This window comes from Centropristis striata, chromosome 22 (genome assembly GCF_030273125.1).
Source record: "Centropristis striata isolate RG_2023a ecotype Rhode Island chromosome 22, C.striata_1.0, whole genome shotgun sequence".
NCBI lineage: Eukaryota > Metazoa > Chordata > Actinopteri > Perciformes > Serranidae > Centropristis > Centropristis striata.
The window spans coordinates 24,146,456-24,169,684 of record NC_081538.1 but is presented as its reverse complement, the minus strand read 5'-3'; the positions used below and the strand labels follow the sequence as shown (position 1 = coordinate 24,169,684).

At 39.3% G+C, this 23,229-nt stretch overlaps 1 protein-coding gene across 2 annotated transcripts in view; it reads left to right on the top strand.

Annotated features, from left to right (window-relative positions):
- The window catches only part of chrm2a (cholinergic receptor, muscarinic 2a), an 89,256-nt gene that overhangs the window by 16,485 nt on the left and 49,542 nt on the right, over positions 1-23,229 (top strand). For both annotated transcript variants that reach the window (XM_059325554.1, XM_059325555.1), the window contains exon 2: positions 19,653-19,802. The gene's annotated coding sequence lies outside the window, so the exon portion shown is untranslated. The remainder of the gene's footprint in view (positions 1-19,652; positions 19,803-23,229) is intronic.

Sequence of the window (23,229 nt, the reverse complement as noted above, 5' to 3'; positions counted from 1 at the left end):
GGGGGAATGTTCAAAAGAGTTGTTGACATGTGATCGTAGTAACTAACTAACCAGTATTGCCATTTGGGGGCATGTCCAAGTGCAGTAGTACGATGTGTTAATAAACAGTAGAAAGTAGAACTGCGGCTCCCTAAAGTATTGGTTCATCCATCTGGTTGTCAACAGCATTGACAAGCTGTCTGCCTGCTCGTGCTCTACCACCCTGACCTCCCTTAACCTCTCCGGTACAGTCTGACAGCCAGAGATGTGCTTTGCTCACGGAGAGGTGTGTGCATCTGTCTTTCTGCCTTTGTGCTTAGCTGCATTTACATCTGAGGATTGCTGTGGCGGTGACCCCGGCTGACGTACATGGGAGTTTCCTCCGTCTGCCGTCCCCACGTTTCTGCTGTCAGTCTCTTGTCTGTCTGGAGCCCGTAGATCAGCCATGCATGCCTTTCCCTCCATCACAAAGATGGCCTCTGCCTACTAAAACCCACTCTCCCCCTCGCTTGATGTGTAATCCATTTACTGCAAACTGTATTAGGTCTGTTTGAAATGTTTCTCCTGAGGTAAACCCTAATGTAAAGCTCCATTGGGATGTTGTTTTATGGGACCCAGCTTGTCTGTCTGGATTGACTGAAAAGAATCCAAAAGCAATTTAAAAAAACATGCATGTCCAGACTTTTGGTATGGGCGCTCGCTTGTTTGTCCAAAGCTAATTTCCAAACCAGCTGTCTCCGAAATATAATTGAAATATGGATTCACTCGTTATTTCATTGGCTGTAGAAAACATAGATGTACCATCTGTACTGTAGATTTCTGACAGGACACTTGAGATCATATTTTGCCATTTCCTGCGGGCTGATTATCCAAATATGGGCAACAGGCTTGAGCAATCAAACAAAAAGTGTATCTAAATGCGTATGTAGATACCAAACGTTTCTTTGTGCCATTTCTTTCCATTATTACCCAAATAACCACAATTTTACCTGTTTTACAACTTTTTTGCTGTGAATTTTATTGCAATAAATGGATCAAAAGGATGCCAAAACACTTATACTACCACTCAAAAGTTTGGGGTCACTTAGAAATGTCCTTATTTTTGAAAGAAAAGCAAAAAATAAAATATCAGACATACAGTCTAGACATTGTTAATGTGGGACATGACTATTAAAGCTGGAAACAACTGATTTTCTTATGAAATATCTATTGTCAGCAACCATCACTCCTGTGTTTCAGTGGCACATTGTTTTAATCCACGTTGATTGTGTTGAAAGGCTCATTGATCATTAAAACACCTGAGCATTATGTTAGAACTGCTGAAAACTGTTTTGTGCTGATTTGAGAAGCAATAACATGATCCTTCCTCAGGCTGGTTGAGTATCTAGAGGTAAAGTTGGAGATTTGTACAGGTTAAAATTATTATTCCGACCCTTGTCAATGTCTTTATTATATTTTGTTTTCATGGAAAACAACACAGACATTTTCTGGGTGACCCCAGACTTTTGAGCGCTAGTGTAAATCATGATGCCAATTTCAAAAAAAAGTTTGGATTCATGTTTATTTTTAAGGTCTATCTATCTATCTAACTTCCAAAATGTTTTTGTTTTTTTGACTGGACTTCTGATTGATCAGAGCTATGCAATGTAGTAAAATCTTAACAATTAAATGCTTTCGTCACACAAATGTCTTGCTTGTGCAAATGATGTGAATACATGGAATTAGCAATATTTGCATTATTCACATCTTTTCCTTGACTTTTAATCTAATTGTACCACCGAAAAAGTGTCCTTCAGCTTGTTGTGAACACGTGATAAGACTCACACATAACACTGAAGTACATCTCCTTCAATTTTGAACCACGCACTGTTTTTCTTTCATGGCCAACCTACTGCATCATCAAGTTCAAGGTTTTTACCGCAAACAAAGCCTACAATAAAATAAAAGTGATAGCACTGTCATTAATAATTTGAACATTTCCAGGGCCCAAAAAACTGCCAGAGGCACAGGTCTTAGGAAACACTGCATTAGAGAAGGGAAAATTGCAATTAGCTTATCAAACATCTGGGAGCCATTTCACAAAAGCCATTTTAGAGAACGTCTTACATGCGACTAGTAAATGATAGCATAGTACATGTCTAGATTCACAAATCATTCTGTGTCGCAAACTGTAGATACACTTGGGAAGCCAACAGGACTCTGAAACATGCCGTTTTCCTCCGTGAGAGTTCACAAAAATGTCAAAAAAAGCAAGAGGAAATTATGTCACATTACAGCTTGCATGTTGCAAACTCTGTGAAATGCATCCCAGATTAGTTGACACCATCTGTGTTTCTTCAGTTAACTATACAGATGGAGAACTTTGGAGGCAGTCATTAAAAGAACTTCTATTTTCAGCTACAGAGGTTTCTGCTCGGAGCTTTTGCCTCTTTCAACCTCTCCGTATACGCCAAACTTGATGAATCAGTGTGCTGGGTGCAGTTAGCGAACTTCTCGTTATGGGTTTTCAGGGTAATGAAGTTTAAAATATTTAAATATTTCTGTTAATAGAAACAACGGCCTTTAAAAGTGTCCAACTGCTGCTTTATGTGATTATCTCATCAGAGAAATCTGCTGTAGCAATGTAATTCCCCGCGTCTTTGATTCAGTGACAAAAGTGCAAAACAGCTGGTAAAAAATTAGGTTAAACATCTGGGGCCTGTTTCACAAAAGCAATTTGCAAGCACTGCTTAAATGCAGATTGCAAATGGTGGCGATGTCACGTTTCACAAATGATTGCCTCTCACAAATTGCAGATACATTTGTGAGTCCTACAGGTTTCCAACACACTCATGCGAGACTCGCCAGTATGGCATCTGGTTTGTTTAGAGACGTGACAAAAGCACGTTTGGTGAAGCGCGCCACAGATTGAGAACATGCTTGCTTTATAAATCAATCGACCAAACTTTATTTGTATAGGACTTTTCATACAAATATTATGTAACACAAAGTACACACACACCCTACCCCCCAACAAACCAAGCAATGGAGAAATGAATGATTAACATTCAATAAGGATTAAAAGCTTGCACAGTAAAAACACAAAATGAGGACACACTATCTTAAATATCACCATTTTACTGTAAGGAAACACCACATAAAATTATATAAATATATAAAATAGTAAAATAAATAAATGAAAAATTAGATAGTAATTATTTTCATACTTTATAATTGTAATTATTATTATTATTATTATTTTATTAACATTTTTACATATTAGTTTCCCTTATTTATTTATTTTATTTTGTTATTTTATATATTTATATAATTTTATTATTTTTGTCATTACCATCATAAAACCTAATTAAAGACTATACGAAAGTAAATTAATTAATTAATACATACGGCTAATAAACCTCTATTAAAAATCAGACTAAAACAATAAAGATAAAAAAAACAAAAAATGAAAATAGATGATAATTATTATTATTGTTACTATTTTACAATTATGATTATTATTATATTTTTTGCATCCATTTCTTTAATTATTTTTATGTTATTTTATATTTATAAAATGTTATATTATTATCTTTACCATCACAAAACCTAATTAAAGACTATACTAAAAATAAATAATATATTGACTATATAGGTAACAAAGCTATTAAAAATAATGAAATAAAATAAGATAAGAGTTTAATGATTCATGCTATCCATTTGCAAAACACTGACACAGAATCAACCAGTTCTTCCCCATCAAATGTAAAAATTTGAAAATTGCCAAGTTTGCACATTTCTGCATTGTGCAGACACAACCAGAGGCTCCACAAAATGACACCAGGCCTCCATCTTGGAAGAGGAGGAGCTGCTTTAGCTGTTCTTCCATTATACCAGTGTGCTTTTTGTTTTTATAGCAGTTGCAGGGCAGATGAAATGCCACATGAAACATAGATAAGAGGGGCAGCTTGTTTCCTTCGCAGCGCTCGCTGCTATAGGGAAGCTGCATCCGTCATGCAAAGATCATCCCCACCCCGGCTCTTTGAAGTGATGGCTCAGATCTGGTGAGGCAACACGGCCTCATCCACCCAACTTTCTCCAGCGAGAGACACCAGCATGAGGAGGTTCTGCCGCCGTGCAGCCGCTTATTGAAAAATGCATCAAACTCCTCATGCATGAGGGATGTGAAATGTTACGAGACCAGGTGTAACGCGGCCAAGTCAATCAATTTCCAATTAAGCCATGCTCCTCAGTCATCCATAATTCTTTTTAGCATGTAAGTGGCTTTTTAATCTTTTCATACAGGAGGTGTGCTTAACCCATGCACCCTCTATGAAAAATGTCAACGAGTGCGGGAGGAATTAATTAAAAGTGGCAATGTGTCTGATGGATAATGCCGAGATTTTCCCACTGAAAAATACAGTTCATTCGTTTTAATTTAATCAACGCGCTCAAATCAGGATGGCAGTTCCACTGATGCCCAACCCACTCATTTACAGCTCAAAAACTCCAGAGATTTATAGCATCCTTTCGCTTCACCGTATGAATTATTTATGACTCTCTCTAACAAAAATCTCTTACTGGTATCAGACGAAGAGGAGTTGTAAAAACCAAAAATGCTGTTCACATATTTAACTTTTGTCTTTGGTTGTTCCTCTCTTATTTTTTACTCTTTAGGCTGTTTTGTTGGACTTGTGATTGTCACAGATAGACAGTGAAGCATTACTCAACTCTAGGGAGATAAGGAGGCCTGGTTTTCCTAGTAAAAGCTGTCAGTTTGCTTAGTACGGAAGATGTGATTGAGCATGTCTGGTGGCTGCTTACACCAGCGCCTCGCCTTCTTCCACGATACGGCGATTGATTAAGCTGTCCCGACTGGGTTTCCATTGGCCCTGTGCCCGTCCCGGGGCCAAAATACACCTGCACGGCCTGTCAGCTACTAAAGTTATGACATCATGAGGCCCCTCATAAGGCACCTCCATTGTTTTGAAATGAAGGCACATCAATTTCACGGGCTCCACTGCCCAGCGGATGATTTGTGAGTGCTATTATCCCCTGAAATCGCTCCGGAAAATGGCTGCAGTGTGAAAACAGGAATTGGTGACGGGTGGTGGAGGGGGTTGGTTTGCTGGTTGGTTGGTTGGTTGGTTGCATGGAAATGGGTCATTGGTTGTGTATGTAACTAGTAAAAGCAAGGTCAGAGTGGAAGAAAATGTCCTAGAAAACATGTAATTTCAGTCTTTTGGACCCATGAAAGCACTATATGAACATGGCGTCCAGCAAACATTAACAGGCTGACGGAATAGAAAGAGTGACCAATAACCTAGTTACAAAATCAGCATGCAAGCACTTCATCTTTTTCTTCTCGGCGAGAACAGGTCTGACTGCCATCCAGCTGACAGCGAGAGATTCCATTTCCAAGCTTGACTAATTCATTATAAAGCCATTTGAATGCCAGAACTCTCCGTTTGTTATAACCTGAATCTGAGAGATAGAAACTGCTGACTGTGTGAAATAATAATTTCAAACTTGACCACAGCGGAGGTAAATGCAACGCGCATCTTGTTAGGAATTCACTTCACCACACACTTGGCTCGGGCGGTTCAATTTGTCTGAAGCTTCCACCGACTTTGCAACAAAATAAGCAGATTGCTGATAAGAAATGCTCATTAATCTAGTCCCGGGCAAGCAATTGAACCCGCACCACCATCTATTTTCTTTTCAAGAGTTTACCCTCCTTTTTCAAACTCAAAGTCGTGCGGGGAACAAAAAAAAAAATGTGAATCTGTTTGGAGGAAAGCATCGCGGCGTGCTTTCATAAGACCAGCTGCCTGAACACAATAAGTGGTCAAATGTTAAAGTTATCAGCCGAGTGCAGAAGTGAAGGAGTCTCTTCACTTCTCTGCCTTCCACACCTGCACTGAAGGATTTCAATTCACTGTCAAAGCCCTCTATGGCAGCGCAGAGCCATTCTGCTGGGCCGAGATAAAATATAACACTAAAAAAAAAAGAGTTAAATAATCAATTCCAAAGACTGGGTATTAATCTAGAGCATGACTGCAGGATGGTACCTCCCAGAGGATTGCGAGATGATTTGCAAAGGGATTTAGAAGATGATTCACAGCTTGTGAAAAAGTTATACGCCAATATTTTCCAAGAAAAACAAATATTTCATCATTTTTCTTTTAATTCATTGTTAAATTCGTGCAATGAGTATGTTCAGCCTTGAGGCCTTGTTCATAATTATAAAGCAAATTGTCTGCAAATGGGAAAAAATAATCTCTTCTACTTTCACCATGTGCGGACGCACTTTTCTTTGATTCGCGATGCTGAAAATAAAAGTACAACTCATTTAGAGAACTGTACAGGGGACATAGATTAGTCCATAAAACTTAATAAAGTAATCCACTGGCCGAGAGACATCATAAACTCTACCTTAAAGAAAGCTCGCCGTCTTTCACAAATGACATTGGCTTACATAGGGGAGGCAAAGTGCCAGAAACCATCCACGTAAGTAATCAGAGTTTAATGAAGGAAAGTAAGTCTGGAAACATCACTCCGTGGTCAAAGGTGAGCTTTTATTTCACATCATCAGTTAGAAGAGTGAGTCAGCATTAAATGTGAGCACAGGGGTGCACCCACAGGTGTGATTAATTTGGTATAATGCTCCTGACCCCAGGTTATGGTAAGAAATATTCCAGGTTTAATAAGATTAAATAAAACTTCATCTCTTGCTTTGCTGTGACAGCTGAGCACAGAGGCGCTCTGCCTGTATTAAACACTTTCCACATGGTTGTCTTTAGGTTGGGATGCAGTGAAATGTCCTAGAAAGGAGGCTTTATGCATGCTTATAAATGCTGTCTTTAAGTGTCATTTGGTCAGTTATGTCCCCTTTGATGGCTTTTTTTTTTTTTGCTTTCTGTCAAAGAAAAACAGTCTAAGTTGAAGCTATATCAAGTGAAAGCTAGCTTGTGACATACAGTCATGGCCAAACATATTGGCACCCCTACACTTCTGATAATGCACCACTTCTCCCAGAAAATTGTTGCAATTACAAATACTTTGGTGTTCACATGTTTATTTCTTTTGTTTGCATTCGAACAACAACAAAAAATGCTGAGAAAATAAGCCAAATCTGATCATGCCACACAGAACTCCAAAAATGGACTGGGCAAAATTATTGGCACCATCAATTTATAATTTGGTAGCACACCCTTTGGAAAAAAATAACTGAAATCAATCGCGTCCTGTAACCATCAATGAGTTTCTTCTCTCTACTGGAATTTTGGACCATTCATCTTTTGCCAACTGCTCCAGGTCTCTCAGATTTGAAGGGTGCCTTCTCCCAAATGCTGTTTTGAGATCTCTCCACAGGTGTTCTATGGGATTTAGATCTGGACTCATTGCTGGCCACTTCAGAACCCTTCAGCGTTTTGTCTTCAACCATTTCTGGGTGCTTTTTGAAGTGTGCTTTGGGTCATTGTCCTGCTGGAAGACCCATGACCTCTGACGGAGACCCAGCTTTCTGACACTGGGCCCTACTTTTCGCCCCAAAATTCCTTCATGCCAAAATGTAAATGTATTTAAACAAGCTTCTAATTCCTTCTGCAAGCAATTCTGATAAGGGATCTATACGGATACTGATAAACCCCAGTATAAAACGGCCCTTACTCTACACTTGTTAACACCATACAAGTGTTTTACTCAGCGAAACTGTAAATTATACACATGAAACTAGACAGCAAGATATCTGTCTGCAGAAGTTTCAGCATTCCCTCAAAATAACAGATAGCCGATTATGATTTATAACAGCTGTCATTACATGTGCATTTTGAAAAAGACAAAAAGTATCTACAATTCCTAACACTGGCACCTGATAAGGGATTTATAGAGTGGATTTAAGAAGCTGCTGAAGTCATACTCCCTCTAAAACATCACTCCTAATCCCCCGATAGGATTATGGTGATGAAGAGTAGTGTAAACGTACCTCTCAGCCGTCCTAAAACCCAAAGAATATCCCACAATCCAATACCAGTTTGTGCAAGAAGGATGCCAAACTGACAAAAGGAAATGACACTAAGAGAATTCTGAGAGCAAATAACTTCAACTAATGTCTGCTTAACCTCTATTTCGGTGCTATTCTTTGTAGAAACATTCCCCGCTGTTAAGAAGGGATATATAATTTAAGTGGGGTAAAAAAACACAAAAAAAGTATCCATTGTGAATTTAATTACAGTCCTCGTGGAGAATGTCACGCTGTTTAATTACAGTCGTGGAAGAGGATGTCGAGCTACTTCACCTCGATCTTTTACAGTGAAAAGAAGCCACTGAAGTCTCCAACAAAAGCTGCCATGTGATTCTCTCTATTCCACCTCTTGACTGGAGCTTTCAGATGCAGTCCCTGACATGTATGATTAAAATCCCCAATGGCATAGTATGAAAGGTTCAGCCAGTTTCCATCAAGATTATTGTTAAATCAAAGCGTGGTGAAATTTCATCTAATCTCCTCGTGAGGGATTCTTCCCAGCTCCTGATTGGCTGTAACGTGTGTGGATATAATGGCAAAGCTAACCTTTATATAATCCTCAGAGTGTTTATTTAAATCTCACCCTCCCTCTGAACTTTTTCGCCCAAATCTTTTTTTCCATCCTTTTGTAAATTTCAGCGCCGCGGCCAAGGAAGTGATTTCCAACCGAAGAGAAGACGTAAACAGTGTAAAAGCACATTTTTCAATAGCACGGATTTGAAAGGCTGATTGAAGAATGAATTCCTATAAATATGCAGGTGGCGGGGCAAAGATTAAATTTGCCTGCTTATCATTTATGCTCAGTGAAAAGTTAAGTAAACAGATAGAGGTTTAAATGGACCAGAAAAAAATGTTTGAACTTCAGGCTTCTTTAGATGTGTAACTTATTTGAGAAAAAAATGCACATTGCAAACTAAATATTAATCTCAAGCAGAAATACTTTTCCATATATGTGTTCTGACCTTATAAAACCACTTATTCACAAACAAAATCATTTTATTTTCTATATTTGTTCTTCATTTTTCACTCAGTGAGGGCCAAACACAATGAACCTGCATTTTTTCCAACTCTGAAAGGATCAATTCAGAAGAAGGAATTCAACCTAATGCGTCTGCTTTTGAAAGAGTCTCTTGTCAGCTGTCTGGTTATAGCTCAGTAAAAAACATTACATCATTATCCATATATTCTGAGTGTGGATTGGGGCCAGCAAGGAGACAAAAATAATCCATCTATTCATCCATTTCCACTTATCCGGGGCCGGGTCGCGGGGGCAGCAGGCTAAGCAAGGCATTCCAGACATCATTCTCCCCAGTCCAGCTCCTCCTGGGGGACCCCGAGGCATTCCCTGAGAAATATAATCCCTCCACTGTGTTCTGGGTCTTCCCTGGGCCTCCTACAAGTTGGGCGTGCCTCTAACGGGAGGGGCCCGGGAGGATCCTTACCAGATGCCCAAACCACCTCAACTGGTTCCTTTTGACGCAAAGGAGCAGCGGCTCTACTCCGAGCTCCCTCCGGATGTCTGAGCTCCTCACCCTATCTCTAACACCGGAATTCCACTGGATGCGATAAGACTCCGAAATGGGTCCGTCCGCACCGGCTGCGTATCTCTGCAGTCTGTCAACACACACCAGATCCGTCTGCGTCCAGCTGTTGTGGACAGCGGAGTGCCGAGGACGCACGAGATCTCGAACCGGAAGAGAATCAACATCTCCTCATCAATGACTGGAGACAAATCCACTAACTCCGTCTTAACGATCGCTAACAATCGGCCGTGTAGAACCTGATAATGTAATAAATTCCCGATAATGTAATAAATTCCCGATAATGTAATAACCCCGATAATGTAATAACCCCGATAATGTAATAAAAATCTGCACTTGAGTCCATTGAAAATGTAATAAAACCTGATAATGTAATAACTTCCCGATAATGTAATAAAGTGCATTTCCCAAAAATGTAATACACTTTTTACCAATAATGTAATAAAGTATAACATTAATGGGAGGTTATTATATTATCAGGTTAGCCTGCATTTTGCAAGTCCTGATAATGTAATAATTCCCCAATATTGTAATAATTTAACAGCAGATCACCCATTACTTGGGTTCAAGTGGTGATACTTTGTAGGCAACACTAGCTCAAGAGCTCTAGCGCCACCAACAGGTCAAAGTTGAATGTTGAAATCTAATCTAATGAAATTGAAATCTAAAGGTGCTTGGTGTTATACTTTATTACATTATTGGGAAGTTATTACATTATCAGGTTTTATTACATTTTCAATGGACTCAAGTGCAGATTTTTATTACATTATTGGGGTTATTACATTATCGTGAATTTATTACATTATCAGGTTCTTCAGGCCGGCTTGTTAGGCTGACCTCGATTTAATAAGTTAATAAACATGGATTTTTAATTATTTTTCAATTGTAAAATGTCCTACTCCATCCACAATTAAATAAATAAATTGTTAATAAAAAATACATATAAAAATAAATTAAATATAGCATATGTTTAAGAAAATGGCCAATATATTATAATTTCATTTTTAAAAACTGCATAAGCCTCAGAAATCCAATATGAGTCGGGCCGTAATGTCGAAATTGAACAGAAAGCTGGAACAAGGAGTGAAAACATATTTAATGGAGCACACTGATTGATTAAAAAAAAAATAGCCAACATTCTGGCGGCTGGGTTGTACTTAATATAATAAAGTGTAGTTTATTTCATAATAGAATAAAAGCTTAATACGCAAAGTAACTACAGTGGTTGAATAAATTTGACAGTTGATTGGCACAGTGGAAAAAAAAAAATCCTTCAGTGGTTTTTTCTAATTAGCTACGTTAGCTCTCAGTGGGGCTGTGTTGGGAACATGCTGCAGGAGAGGACTGGAGGATGGCAGACGGCAGCGCACATAGCTAAGTAAACTCTGGTCTAATAACGGGATCTGTGTGCCCTGAGGTTAAACAGATCCACTAATCACTCTCTTTGTTTGGTTTGGGTTTTGCATTCATCCAAGCAGCACCCAGAGCGATGGATGTCTATGCGTTTGCAGCTTTCCCTCTGGTTTAACCCTCTGGAGTCCATCTATTTATTGAAAATACACATTTTATTTACAGTAATAACTTTATTCATATATGATATGTAGACAAGTTGAAAGAAAACCAGTTGAAAGTTCAATCATAGGAGCTTTCACAGTGTGCCATTTATGTTTCTAGACCATTTTTAAAATGCAAATTTTCTTTCTACAATGAAAACTATTTCTATTTTTAATTTATATGCAAATAGACTGTTTTGCAGTTTTATTATTCATTATTTTTTCAGCTGTTTTTTTGTGTATAAATGGAAAAGAAATGGTACATTTCCATAGAAACCTGTGTCTTTTGCTTGTATTTTGGGTTCCTTTATTTTAAATAAAATTAAAAATCTGACTGATAGCCAAGTTTGTGTGGAGAAAAAGGAGCCATGCATGTGATGTAAGGACAGACTGAAAGATGCTAAACAGAGAGAAATGAATGCATGGGAAGTTGACAAATTTGAACCAAAATCTCCTGGACTTCAGAGGTTTAAACATTCAGCTAAATGTGCAGATGCAGAAACATCCACCCACTGGAAATAAGAGTGATGTCTATGTTAGTCAACATACAGATCTAATGAATGCTCGCACTTGTCCGTGCATGTTTAGTGACTTCTCGATTGTTCTGAACATGTACCAGCAGACCTTACATATAGATCCATCAAGTCTATTAGAAATGCAGATATTCTAAGGAGATTCAGAGTGAGTGAGTAAGCAGGCTGACAGACAGCTTTTTTTTAAATATGAAACTTATTTGAGAAGAAATGCCACATTGCACACAAATTAATCTCCAGCTCAAGTACTTTTCCATTTATGTTTTCTGATCTAAGACAACCATTTATTCACAAAAAAAAATAATGTTATTTTCTCTATTTGTTCTTCATTTTCACTCAGTGACGGCCAAACACAATGAACATTAGTTCAACTCAGAAAGGAGAATCAATTCAGAAGAAGGAATTAAACACATAAATTAGCTATTCTTGGTAGAAGTCTACTACAACTATTGTTTGGGAAAATCTGCTTTTATGTTAATGTAATATTTTTAGACCTATATTAGACAGTTGAGGAGAATCAGGTTGTAGTTTGCAGTCTACTTTATCGGACTCGTCATTTCTACTTTTTTCTCGACGTATCTTGACTTTATTGTCGTCATTTCGACTTTTTTCTTGACGTTGTATCTCGACTAAATATGCAGATGCATAAACATCCACCCACTGAAGATAAGAGTGATGTCTACGTTACAGATCTAATAAATGCTCACACTTGTCCATGCATGTTTAGTGACTTCTTGATTGATTCAGAACAGGCAGAACATGTACCAGCGGACCATGCATGTAGATCCATCAAGTATATTAGAAATGCAGATATTCTAAGGGGATGCAGAGTCAGTGGATGATTGATGCATGGGCCTGTAAGCAGGCTGACAGCCAGCCTTTCAGACAGTTACATAATCAAGCCTTTTTATCCAGACGTGCTGGGTTGTTGGCTGAGAGCACATAATGAAGAGACAGTGTAGACGTCCACTGAGATCTATGGCCAGGTTCAGACTTGGAGAAACAACCCCTCCCTCCTCACCATCACGATGCTGATGTTGCAATAAAGCAGCAGCCCACACTTGGAGGAAAGGCCCCAGCAGTCGCAGTCAGGGGACACCAAGTACTAGGAAATTGCATTACGTGCGTTCCCTTCGGAGTATTTAAAAATGGAAACACTGGAAGGCTTGTTTTATTGCTTATGCTTTCGATGAGGTCTTTCCAAAGCGCTTCCGACAGTTGGTAGCAGTGTGAACATGTTTTTGTTATGAGACAGTTAACACGGCGCTCTTAGGGGGATCTCGCCGAGCTGCAGAAGTCATCAGACATAAAACAGCAATTTTACAGCGGGGTGTTCTGAGGTGAAGTTGTGATAAGTGAAAGTGTGATGTGAATGGTTTCATCTCCGTGGATATCAAATCTAGCTCGGCGAGCACCTTTTCTCATTTCCATAACCTGCGTGCCACATCTTCCTCCTGTGTACAGTTCTCCACTTAATGGGATCTGACTGTAATGATATGCAGAGGTAACCCACGGTGAACCACGTTCATAATAAAAGCAAGGCTATTTGAAGAACTTTAAAATGGCTGAAGCTTCACTCCGTCTTATGTGATTGTAAAGTTCCAATGTGCAATACATTTACAAGGAAAAGCAGCAAACTAACACAGGAACAACTGAGAAGCTGGAATTTCATTTTTGTTTTATGATTGGGTCCACATTTGGTTTGTTTTCACAAGTAGGTCCCAGTTTTTTGGGTTTTACGAGCAAGTCCCCATATTGTCTGTTTATATTTGGGTCCCCGCCTTCTGTTAGTTTTGTGACTGGATCCCAATTTTGTTTGTTGAGCCCCCATTTTTGTTTTGTAAGTGGTTTCCCATTTTGTGTGTGTGTTATGAGTAGGTCCCCATATTGTCTGTTTATAATTGAGTCCCCATTTTGTATATTTTATCATATGGTCCCCATTTTGCTTGTTTTATGAGTAGGTCCCCATTTTGTTTGTTTCATCCGGTGGTCCCCATTTTGTCAGTTAGTCGATCCCAATTTAATTTTTTGTTTGTTTGTTTTATAAGTTGGTCCTAATGTCATTGTTTGTGTTATGAGTAGGTTCCAATACTGTAAGTTTATAATTGGGTTTTATAAGTGGTTTCCCATTTTGTGTGTGTGTGTGTGTTATGAGTAGGTCCCCATTTGTTTTTTGTTTTCAGTTGGTCCCAATTTCACCATTTGTTTCATAAGTGAGTCCTCATTTTGTTCATTTTTTAATTCTTCTACATTTTTTGTTAAAAAAATGTTTTTGCTAGTTTTATGAGTAGGTCCCCATTTGTTTTGTTCCATAAGTGTGTCTTAATTTTTTTTGTTTTTGTCTTATAAATCGGTCCTATTTTGTGTGTGTGTGTGTGTGTGTTATGAATGAATAGGTCCCTATTTTGTTAATTTTACAAGTGTTTTGTTTGTTTTATAAGTGGGTCCCAATTTTGATTGTTTGTTTGTCTCAAGGACACACATAGCCGCCACCAGTTTTACTCTAATCTAACTAATTAATTGGTGGCAACACTGCACAAAAACACTGAAAGTAAACATGAGTTTGTTTACAGGAGAACCCCACAGGGAACCTTTAAACAGAAGTATGTTCTGTGCTGTGTTTGACAGGTTTGGCAACCTATCCTATCGCTGAGCTACAGTGGTTGCTTTGTTGCTCGTCCAAACTCCTGCACATCCTGTTGCCAACATTTAGATTCATTGTCTCCAGTAACTGATAACATGAGCATACAAGCAGCTTTAAAATGTCCCTTTGGAAACACAGACACAGATGCCATGTCGTTATGCTGATGTGCTATCAATTTAAAGATCTCTTTCCAGTGTGTTTTACACCGTTCATCTCCCACATGTTGCCAATCTTGTGAACATTAATTGAGTTAGCCATCAGAAGTAGAGCAAGCTGCCATCAAAAAATCATTTATGAGCACCGTTATCTATAAGAGAATGCACCACAACCATTATCTCACTATTCTCGCTAAATACTGCATAAATCTGGTAGAAAAGATCAGGCAGATCATCCTGGTGTGTACTAACACGTCTCTACAAAATGTGTTGTGTAGTGTAATCGCATGTAAATGTGATTTTTCAGCCAGCTCTAAAGCATCTAATTTAATATGCATCTCGAAGGTATCAGATTACGTGTGAAAACAGAGGTATAAAGAAAAAAAATCTGATTGCCCACACAATAACTGATGTAAATTTGTTCTGTTTGAAAAGCCACAAAAATCATTCCCTCTGCCTGTTGTTGCTACTAGTATTAATACTTTTGTACCTTTTGATCTATTTTATTTGATAATTACCTATTCCTTAATTTAATCTATTTCCTGTACTTTTTTATGTATTAATTCTATATACTTTTTAAGTATATCCTACTTTATTTATTTGTTTTCACTCCTTTTTTATTCTTTATTTTTATTATATATTTATATGTATGTATGTGTATATATATTATTTTTATTTTCCTATATTATTATTTTTTTATGTGTTTTATTTTTTCATTTATCTATTGTCCCCTCATATTTTGTGTGTTGTTTCAATTCTATATCGTTTTTTTTGTATTATCCTATTTTATTTACTTATTTTCACTCCCTTTTTATTATTTATTTATTATCACTATTATTATTGTATTTATACATATGTATGTGTATAAATAAAACATGTTCCATTATTATTTTTTTATTTATTTTGTATGTATTTATCTATTCTCCCCTCATGTTTTGTGTGTTGATGTTTTTTATGATATCACTGATATGTCAGGAAATGTTTATATGTTTACAAATTTTTATGTGTAAAATTATTTAAATGCTAAATAAAAAGTAAAAGTAAAATAAAAATAAGAGCCACAAAATGTAAAACACACTCACAGAAAAAGGGAATATAACACAGCAAAGAACCAGCTGTAATATTCTCACAGCCAGGGAGTGACAGAGTTCATTCGTTTATCTCACAGGGCTCAGACACATTTCAGGCTTTTATGGTCAGCAAAGTGTCCAACAGTTCAACAAGCATGTGCCAAACGTTTAGTGCTCCACGGTGATGACAGTCTGCCGTCCAGCTCGGTCACTTTATTTAATCAGAACTCCCCACCCCCGAGGGTTGAGGTAATTCTTGGGAGATTAAGGTGATAGAGTGTGGATAAAGACAGCCGCCCAGGTCAGGCTGCACCGAGGGAGAACATACACTTTTCACCGTCACACATATATACAATCATGAAAAAATTATGAGACCACCCTTGTTTTCTTCAATTTCTTGTTCATTTTAATGCCTGGTACAACTTAAGATACATTTGTTTGGAGAAATATAATGGTCACAACAAAAATAGGTCATAAGTTATTGACATTATAACTTGATGTTATACATATGTTTATTATATTATCAGTTTATTACTTTCTAATAACTATGAAATTTTAGGTGGAGGCTTTAAATAAGCCCATCTGGGTTTTCTGCCTCTCCCTGCACTTTACACTATATGTCATCTTGTCAATTTATGTAATTCTAACTGCAAATAAAATAAACCTAAACCTAAACCTAAGTATTTAATCAAAATTGGCTCACTGTGTCTTGCCCCCACCAGGGTGGTGAGAAACTTCAGTTGCCCGGTCATGCTATTTTGCACATTACAACATCAGAAAAATCAAACTTTACCTAACTCAACATGCTTCTCAACTCCTGACACAAGCTGTTGTCATCTCAGAACTTGACTACTGTAACGCCCTTCTGACAGGCCTGCTAGCCTGCACAGTGAAACCCCTTCAGATGACCCAGAACGCGGCGGTGCACTTGGTCTACAACCAGATAAAAAGGTCACATGTCACACCACTGCACATCGAACTCCACTGGCTACCTGTTGCAGACCAACCCCCCCAGGCCGGCGCCAAAGATCGACGGGGGGTCGTGAAGCTCTCTTCATTTTGATGGGTGTAATAAATCTAATGTGTTTAATATAGACGAGTCAGCATTTAATTCATTAGTGGGACAAAAACAACTAAATAAGGGCTACATTAAACGTTTATTTGTTTATTTAAATAAAAAAATCACGATAGAAAAGTTTAAAAATAAAAGCCATATCGCGAGAATAATGACACGTGTAACATCCCTCCTGCAGTATACACAGAAAACCTCACCTAGCAACAGAAACACAGAGCTAATGGAAAAATGGCGAAGCGTCAGGGAGACGAGAATGCTGAATATCTCAAAAAGGAAAAAGAGAGGGTACCATGAAAGTTACATTGAGTTCGGCTTCATAGAAGCAATGGACAATGGGGGGGAGTGGGTCACCAAAGTTAGTAAAAATGTGGGTCCCACAAGAAAAAGGTTGGGAACCACTGTGCTAAATGACTAAATGTAAGAATTTAAGAGCTGATATCTAGCCATTTTCCACGGTTTTCTTGACAATAATCAAATTCATTAGCGAGAAAAACATGGAAAATGTCTAGATATCAGCTCTTAAATGAAACTCTTATGAGCTATTTTCGTTGCTATCGTTATATTTGTCCAGACAAATGTACCTGTAGTTGTACCAGGCATTAAAAAGAACAAGAAATTGAAGAAAAAGGGTGGTCTAATATTTTTCCATGACTGTACATATACAGTAAGTCCACTGCTTGGAGCAGCAGAGAAACTTATCTCAGGTCATGCCACTCTCCAGTCACTCAGTATGCGGTATATGTCATCTTTATAGCCTTAGTGCACATTTATTCAGAATTCTCAGATTTGCTCATGGGGGAATTAACTGCCTGTCGGCGAGGGAGATTACAATCCTCGTCCAAGGCTGCCTATTCGATATTTTAAACCCTTATCATCATCATCTGACAATTTTATGAATAATTTTCATCATCTAATAATGCGGCAGAATTGCTGTGAGCTTTCAAATCCTCTTCCGAACATGATTAGGGGAACATTGAAGTACACTTAAGTTTATGCAACGTCTGATCAGACAAACGGCTTTTTCTATTAGCATAATAAATGAATTAGAGCACCAGAGACGGAGATCATTAGGCAGATTTCACCACGGGGAAATCATTTGGACAATGCATTGTCTAACTACGTGAGACTACAGCAATGCTTCAACACAGCCTCAACACGTTCCAGCCTCCAGCCTTCCCCAAATCCTTCACTCACTAAAGCCCTGCTGGTGTTTGCATTCTGCCCTCATTTCGTCTTTCAAGGCAGCTGTTTGGTTTTGAAACGCAGGGGCTCTGTGATTTCTCCGCTGTGATTAGTCACAACAGTGAGTGGCGTGCTGCAGACAGTAACGGCTAATGTGTCCATGCAGTGGCATGCCATAAACACCAGTTGTTATCACCACACTGCATCTCTGCACCAGCACAGACTGCCTTAGTGTACTAAACACTGTAGCCTCAGGGTTTATCCCTTCATCCGCTGTCTTTCCCCTCAACTTCTTCAGCTCAAGTTATTCCTCTCCCTGCAGTTCAAAAGCAGGTGTGACATTGCTTAGTTCTTGCTCTTCATATGCTGAAGACATCAACAGTGGCTTGTTAGGAGTTGTTTTTAATAAGCGTGAAAGGCTCGCGTTAAGAGATTTTTCTAAACCGCTGTAGTTCCTGCAAGGTGCTCTGGTTGGAATTTGCATTTAAACATGAGGCGTGCCTGTTAGCGGCTCATCTGGAAATATAAGTGAGAGCGCTGCACCACTCTGGGATAATGGTCTCAGAGGGCCGTGGCTCCTATACAGCCTGTGCACATACAGTGAACTTAGGCCACAGTCATTTACATCGCAGGCGGTCAGAGCTACTATCATTTTCTTTGATTGTCAGGTAGGATGTGTACATTATGTATAGTGGGAGTTACAGGTCCGTAGGGGTTGAGGACTGTATAATTTACATTGTGAGGTCTGAAACTTCCCAGTCTACCCTTGAAACAGCCTCGCTGATCTCTGATCACGAATGACCAGAATCCCTTAGGCTCCAATCACACAGACACGCGTCGCTACAGGTGCACCCTGACCCTCTGCAAAGAGCCTTGGGTGAAACAGCCTGATGCACCTTGGAGCTTCTTCACAGTCCAACAGCTAACTAACTAGCTAGTCTTTATCGGCATAGTAAAAAGGCATTATATTGACCAGAATGATCCACCTGGCTGCAGATGCAGTACCGGTTAGCATTGGAATAAAGGGGGTGACCTTGAATTATGTAGTACATCATAATTCAATACAGCAAATATTAACCTTTCAGCTTCTTTTAAATCTCCCTTTATCAAAACGGAAAGGAAGTGGTAAAGTTTAAGAGCTGATATTCAGCAATTTTCCATGGCTTTCCTGATAATAACCAAAATCATTATCAATTTACTTCTCACATTCACTGTTTTACCTCTCACATGCACTATTATATCCCTCACATGCACTATTATATCCCTCACATGCACTATTATATCCCTCACATACACTATTTTACCTCTCACATTTACTATTTTACCTCTGGTTTTCTTGATAATAATCAAAATTATTATCAAGAAAACGATGGAAAATGGTTAGATATCAGCTCTTAAATTAACTCTTATGAGCTATTTTTGTTGTTATCATTATATTTGTCCAAACAAATGTACCTTTAGTTGTGCAAGGCATTAAAATGAACAAGAAATTGGAAGGAAGGAAGTGGTAAAGTAGTAAATTCCACGTCTTGCTTGTTTTCATTGGTTGCCTTGGCCAACTGCATTGGCCAATTGTGTGACTGTGTGCCTTGGAAAGTTGATAGTATTTGAACTTTTGCACCTTTAACAATCTCATCTTCGTGTATTGTATTTACTTTACCTTAATCATAGATTCTTGTCCACAACTATGGACATTCCTTAACCCTAAAACCTTCAGATTGAAGTTGTGAACACATAATTTGGAAACCATTTAAAACTATTGGCACTGAACACCCAAACAGGTTGTTAGTGGATGTAATGAGGGATTTTCTAAGAGCATCCTATTAATGATGTGTTGGCAAAGTGCTTTTGGATGACAGGATAACAGCCCATTACTCATCCTCATTTGTTTTTTTAATGTTTGTTTTTTCTACAGTGGCCATGGCTATTAACCATGAAGCTGGAGCCGGACACACCCATCGCTTCCTTCTGTCCAAAAGAGACTCTCTGGTGCTACATTGAACACACACTCTCCAAGAATGCCATCCGAGTGCGAGAAAGCCCAACGGACTGCTTAACACCCGCTGTAAGTACTAACACACTGTGACACCGGAGTGATAGCCCTTTGAGTGTTTGCCCAGGACACTCACACCAAGTCAAACCCCAACAGAGCTAAAGTCATCTGTTATTGTAGCGAGGCATCACAGCCAATCTCTGCACACATTTAATATAACTCATAGAGAGATATGCCTGTCTTGACATAAAATTTGACCTGCTCTGGGTCAGCGATCGCAATGAATTTCAATTCAACCATGACATCTTGGCAGACTGAAATTTATGTACACACAAATTACATATTTACATACCTCCTGTGAGGCAGAATCACTTCACCAAACCTGACAGGTAGCATTAACATATCATGTATTCATAATCTTCATGTGAGATAATGCGGTCATTAAGTCGCACACTGTCACATAATATCTGGTATTCTCTGAAGAGCTAACAGGGCTAATGGTTGTTGTGTCCTTGTACTTTTTATGACAGAATGCGTACGTGACGTTTTTCCGACACATCTATGGAGTTACGAGCGTTCGTCTTGCATCAATAGATACAAAAGAGCTCTTGACCATGAACTGAAGTGTGGAGTTGTGCATCCTCACATGCTGCTTGTATTGTGCTTCAGTTATACTGAGACCTTGAACATAAAAAAAAACAGTGTAGTGCTCATACTCAGGAGGCTTTGGAGCACCAGGTGGGTGGGGTTTAGTGTATGAGAAAAATTCATATGCCCTCAGGTAAGTAGTCATTAATGCTAGTGCATAGGAAAGTGTGATTGTTTTACGTCAGTCCCTTATTCCGTCCATTGGTCCACCACTTGGGTCCACTTTGTCCAATAGGTCTACAGTTCTACATTGTCATTTAGCATTAGCATGTCATTTAGCAGACAATTTTATCCAAAGCAACGCACATTTGAGAGTTCATACAACACAAGCAAAGATCAAGTCAAAAGACAACACTTGCACAAGCGCCACGGGTTCAGGTGCTATCAGACAGAACATGTAGATCATGGGTCTCAAACTTACGGCCCGCGGGCCAATTGCGGCCCTCGTGGCGATACTTTGTGGCCCCCACCTTGATATGAAAGTTTAATGTGAGTTTTATATGAATGGCACTTTACCGTGTTGTGTATGGAAGGTCCCTTTATTGCGCAAGCTGAAGCTTTGTTTCACTTGTTTCTATGACGACGTTAAAAAGTAATTTAGTGGTTTTTCAGTCATTTTTTGTGTATTTTTTTGGGTCGTTTTTTGTCTTTTTTTAGTAATTTTGTGTCATTTTTCTGTCATTTTGTGTCTTTTTGGGTCGTTTTGATACTGCCTCTAGCGGCCCCCAGGTAATTTGAGTTTGAGACCCCTGCCTTCAAAAAGTTGAGAGTGGAAAACTGGACACTTCTCACCCTTTGTCGTTATGAGTGCACCACACAGGTGCTCTATTTTTTCAAAAAATATCAGTTTGAACAAACTGGTGCACTCAAAAAAGCAAATGTAACGTAAGTACAAAAGAAGGCCTATTGAGACCCAGCAACAGTCTTATATAACCACTGGAACTTCAAAGCACTGCAATGACATTATAGTCTATTTTGGAGGTGAAAACTACGAACCGCTCTCCTGTTTCAAAGACTTTCATTTGGCTCAGTTTAAAGATTTATAGTGGCAAAATGTGGCGATTGCATCAGACGTTTCAAAGGGCATCAGATCAGATGCCACTCTGTCAGGCCAGAAAGTGTCTGCAGACAAAAAGGACGTCATGTATAGCAATGTGCGAGCACTTGATATCAAAAACCTCACTTCACACTGCGGGAGTGTGCAGGGACATTATCAGCAGACGTGGCATCTGCACGCACACACACACACACACACACACACACTCACACCGCTGTTTGATGCCGTTCCACCAACAACACTGTCAAGAGCTCTCCCTCTTCATCACAGCAATGCTGTCCAGAAGCATATCTCAAATGGAGTTGCGGTTCTTTCATTTCACCGAGATTGTTTGTGTGCATTTGTCTGTCTAAATGCATATCTGTTGCTCTCATTTGCATGTGAGAGTATTTTTTCCTCGTACTCCTTTGGGGGTGTCGTGAGCACAAACTCATACTGTCAGGTCAGTTTCGTGTCAAGCCAAACTAAATCCCTGGCACAGATTAACAGGAGAGGGCAGCGCCAGTCTTTGAGGGCAGGAGTAGTGGGAGCAGTCGCACCAATTAGGAAGCGGCAGCCCCGGCCACCCAGCCCTGCACTCACCCTGCCTGGCTCAAGATAACAGAGCCGACACACATGCTCAGACAGATAGGCATGCACGGGGATGCGCTCGCCGCATTTTCCCACTCATAAGTTTGTAGCTTATACATATGCAACACAGTGCCAAACACCATCCATTAGCTGCAACAGGGGCCTGAGCGTGCTGCTGCTGGAAGTGTCAAATATGCATGAGGGAGTGCAGGTCTGTGTCCCATAATCCTCCAGGCAATTAATACAATCGTTTCCAGGGCCAAGCACCTAGATGCACACATCAAAGCTCTCTCTGGGCTCGTTGAATTTTTTAGGTAGACTAATTTAAAGGTACGTTGGCCAGAGGCTTACTTTTATGGATTGGAGCTGTCTGGAAGCCGACGGCAGGCCATACATTGAGAATTGTCCGCAGTGATATATGGAGCTCTGGGGACAACATATTCACAGTGGAAAGAGCTGCTGAGGAAAAAGCCTTGGTAAAAAAGATAAAAGGCTTTTTCTTTTCCTTCTTAATTGTATTGTATCACTAATTGGGCAGTGATTTGGTGTTTGATTTGCTAAGCTGAGTAAATACACGCTCCGTTCTGCACGTAAGTTGTTGTTTTCAGAGAAATTACTTTTGACTCGTGCACCACAAAGATGTCGTATTTGTAGACTCGACTGCCAGAGAAATTCCATTTTCTCTTTATACATCCAACTGTTTTCATTGCATTGCAGCTCCTGCCGAGTGTGTCGTCATCTTCGGCGTATTGTAAAGCATTTAATTCTGCCTCGCTTTTTTTTGTTGTTGCTTCTGCAGATGTTTTTAGCCCCCGGTCGGATATTGATTGAAATGTTCAGCCTAGTGTGAGGAGAGGGGGGCCTGGTATTCAGAGGCATTCGGTTGGTGGGGAGGCAGTATTGATTGCACTTAAAGTGACAAGATTGAGGAGGCCCACTTTGATACGTTATCCCTACTGCCGCCAACAGACAAAGTGCGGGCCAGAGGAGCAGCGCCGATTGATTTCTGTGATCATGAACGGCCTGAGACCTATGAATCAGTCGTCCCGAGCTATACGCTGCTCGAAAATAAGTCAACAATTTTTCATAGCGCCGCGGTAATGTAAGGACTGACAGCCGGCGTGATTTAAGAGGACAAGTAAATACTATGGTAATGAATAGGCCTCATGCACAGTCTGATAAGCTGAAAGGTCCTCACAGCTCTGGCAATAATAACCACAGCGT